Below are 4280 nucleotides of genomic sequence, written 5' to 3'. Positions count from 1 at the left end.
TTCCAAAGTGCTATAGACACATTGAATGTACTTTAAAAAGAACCAGAGGCAGTGTTTTAGAGTAAACTATCAGATGGGGTAATTAAAATCGAGCCAGGACCAGGGTTGTAAAACTGCGGGTTTTGGTAAATATGCCATTTATACTAAGATTTTATCCCTACAGCCACAATATAGTGATAGATATTTTAAAATGCATGTTTTGATGCTTATGTGGTACATATAAACTCATCTGGATGTTTCTTTTTCATATCAAGTCAGGTTTTTTTCTGCTTTTAGGCTTTTTAGTGTATGACCGGCTCCAAAATAAGTGTTTTTCATCAACTCAGTAGGGGTTTAAGTGACACATTTATTCAAAATATATGTAAAAGAATGGGAAATCATGGTTGTTTTTACATTTTTAAGACATTACCCTCCCATAATCCAGAATTTCATACCAATGCAGTGCAAGGGAGTATTCCAAGAAGTTGAGACAATTGACTAACACTGTAATTTTGCCAAATGACCTTTGCCGCAGGTTAAAAACAGATTCTAAATGTTAAATTTTTCACCTTTACCCTGTCCACTGCTTATGAATAGTGTTTATTTGCTGTTGTTATGACACTGTGTGCAAAAAACTCAAAATGAGACAATAATTAGCTCATTTGCCCTATTGTACCCTGATGCCATAAGCAATTATGAGTTTTACATTGAAAGTCCCATAGAAACCCATTTTTGGACTAAAATGCAAAAAATGAGAAAAGAAATAGGTTTTTTTGCTGCATTTCATGTTTATTCCATGAATTCTGAGAAATAAACTCCCAAAACATAGAAAAATAGCATGTTTTACAAAAATGCGACCTCTCTTATATTAGATCGGCTTATTTTGAAACTCAAGTAAAGGCTTCATCTGTGGAAAGCCTATTCATTTCTAATTCTAACTGCAAAGTTTTACAGAGATTTGTTGAAAAATAAATGATTTATGGCAATTTTTATATCAATGGTATATGTCGCGACTTCAACTTTTTGCAGATTGGGTGAGGAAGTGTCCTCTAAATAGCCACAATTCAAATATTTGACAGATTTTCTCTTTTTTTTTTCTTTATTTCCATTGCATTGCATGTTTCTGAAGTAGAAAAGACCAGCTAGTCAGCTTTCCATCTGATTTAAGACAGAAATATGTGTTTTAATACATGACACTGCAATATTAGAGCATTTTCACATAGTGCAGGGGTACTTATATAAAAACTCCTTTTTAGAAGCTAAAAAAGAATGAATCAACCCAAACTTGCTTCCAAAGTGCTATAGACACATTGAATGTACTTTAAAAAGAACCAGAGGCAGTGTTTTAGAGTAAACTATCAGATGGGGTAATTAAAATCAAGCCAGGACCAGGGTTGTAAAACTGCGGGTTTTGGTAAATATGCCATTTATACTAAGATTTTATCCCTACAGCCACAATATAGTGATAGATATTTTAAAATGCATGTTTTGATGCTTATGTGGTACATATGAACTCATCTGGATGTTTCTTTTTCATATCAAGTCAGGTTTTTTTCTGCTTTTAGGCTTTTTAGTGTATGACCGGCTCCAAAATAAGTGTTTTTCATCAACTCAGTAGGGGTTTAAGTGACACATTTATTCAAAATATATGTAAAAGAATGGGAAATCATGGTTGTTTTTACATTTTTAAGACATTACCCTCCCATAATCCAGAATTTCATACCAATGCAGTGCAAGGGAGTATTCCAAGAAGTTGAGACAATTGACTAACACTGTAATTTTGCCAAATGACCTTTGCCGCAGGTTAAAAACAGATTCTAAATGTTAAATTTTTCACCTTTACCCTGTCCACTGCTTATGAATAGTGTTTATTTGCTGTTGTTATGACACTGTGTGTGCAAAAAACTGAAAATGAGACAATAATTAGCTCATTTGCCCTATTGTACCCTGATGCCATAAGCAATTATGAGTTTTACATTGAAAGTCCCATAGAAACCCATTTTTGGACTAAAATGCAAAAAATGAGAAAAGAAATAGGTTTTTTTGCTGCATTTCATGTTTATTCCATGAATTCTGAGAAATAAACTCCCAAAACATAGAAAAATAGCATGTTTTACAAAAATGCGACCTCTCTTATATTAGATCGGCTTATTTTGAAACTCAAGTAAAGGCTTCATCTGTGGAAAGCCTATTCATTTCTAATTCTAACTGCAAAGTTTTACAGAGATTTGTTGAAAAATAAATGATTTATGGCAATTTTTATATCAATGGTATATGTCGCGACTTCAACTTTTTGCAGATTGGGTGAGGAAGTGTCCTCTAAATAGCCACAATTCAAATATTTGACAGATTTTCTCTTTTTTTTTTTCTTTATTTCCATTGCATTGCATGTTTCTGAAGTAGAAAAGACCAGCTAGTCAGCTTTCCATCTGATTTAAGACAGAAATATGTGTTTTAAGACATGACACTGCAGTATTAGAGCATTTTCACATAGTGCAGGGGTACTTATATAAAAACTCCTTTTTAGAAGCTAAAAAAGAATGAATCAACCCAAACTTGCTTCCAAAGTGCTATAGACACATTGAATGTACTTTAAAAAGAACCAGAGGCAGTGTTTTAGAGTAAACTATCAGATGGGGTAATTAAAATCGAGCCAGGACCAGGGTTGTAAAACTGCGGGTTTTGGTAAATATGCCATTTATACTAAGATTTTATCCCTACAGCCACAATATAGTGATAGATATTTTAAAATGCATGTTTTGATGCTTATGTGGTACATATGAACTCATCTGGATGTTTCTTTTTCATATCAAGTCAGGTTTTTTTCTGCTTTTAGGCTTTTTAGTGTATGACCGGCTCCAAAATAAGTGTTTTTCATCAACTCAGTAGGGGTTTAAGTGACACATTTATTCAAAATATATGTAAAAGAATGGGAAATCATGGTTGTTTTTACATTTTTAAGACATTACCCTCCCATAATCCAGAATTTCATACCAATGCAGTGCAAGGGAGTATTCCAAGAAGTTGAGACAATTGACTAACACTGTAATTTTGCCAAATGACCTTTGCCGCAGGTTAAAAACAGATTCTAAATGTTAAATTTTTCACCTTTACCCTGTCCACTGCTTATGAATAGTGTTTATTTGCTGTTATTATGACACTGTGTGTGCAAAAAACTCAAAATGAGACAATAATTAGCTCATTTGCCCAATTCTACCCTGATGCCATAAGCAATTACGAGTTTTACATTGAAAGTCCCATAGAAACCCATTTTTGGACTAAAATGCCAAAAAATGAGAAAAGAAATAGGTTTTTTTGCTGCATTTCATGTTTATTCCATGAATTCTGAGAAATAAACCACCAAAACATATAAAAATAGTATGTTTTACAAAAATGTAACCTCTCTTATATTAGATCGGCTTATTTTGAAACTCAAGTAAAGGCTTCATCTGTGGAAAGCCTATTCATTTCTAAGTCTAACTGCAAAGTTTTACAGAGATTTGTTGAAAAATAAATGATTTATGGCAATTTTTATATCAATGGTATATGTCGCGACTTCAACTTTTTGCAGATTGGGTGAAGAAGTGTCCTCTAAATAGCCACAATTCAAATATTTGACAGATTTTGTGATTTTTTTTTCTTTATTTCCATTGCATTGCATGTTTCTGAAGTAGAAAACACCAGCTAGTCAGCTTTCCATCTGATTTAAGACAGAAATATGTGTTTTAATACATGACACTGCAGTATTAGAGCATTTTCACATAGTGCAGGGGTACTTATATAAAAACTCATTTTTGGAAGCTAAAAAAGAATGAATCAACCCAAACTTGCTTCCAAAGTGCTATAGACACATTAAATGTACTTTAAGAACAACCAGAGGCAGTGTTCTAGAGTAAACTATCAGATGGGGTAATTAAAATCAAGCCAGGACCAGGGTTGTAAAACTGTGGGTTTTGGTAATATGCCATTTATACTAAGATTTTATCCCTACAGCCACAAAATAGTGAAAAGATATTTTAAAATGCATGTTTTGATGCTTATGTGGTACATATGAACTCATCTGGATGTTTCTTTTTCATATCAAGTCAGGTTTTTTCTGCTTTTAGGCTTTTTAGTGTATGACCGGCTCCAAAATAAGTGTTTTTCATCAACTCAGTAGGGGTTTAAGTGACACATTTATTCAAAATATATGTAAAAGAATGGGAAATCATGGTTGTTTTTACATTTTGAAGACATTTCCCTCCCATAATCCAGAATTTCATACCAATGCAGTGCAAGGGAGTATTCCAAGAAGTTGAGAC

This window comes from Perna viridis, chromosome 13 (assembly GCF_037379345.1).
Source record: "Perna viridis isolate PV_CMFRI_1.1 ecotype Kerala chromosome 13, ASM3737934v1, whole genome shotgun sequence".
Lineage (NCBI taxonomy): Eukaryota > Metazoa > Mollusca > Bivalvia > Mytilida > Mytilidae > Perna > Perna viridis.
The sequence above is the reverse complement of the archived record's forward strand: the minus strand, read 5'-3'. Positions refer to the sequence as shown.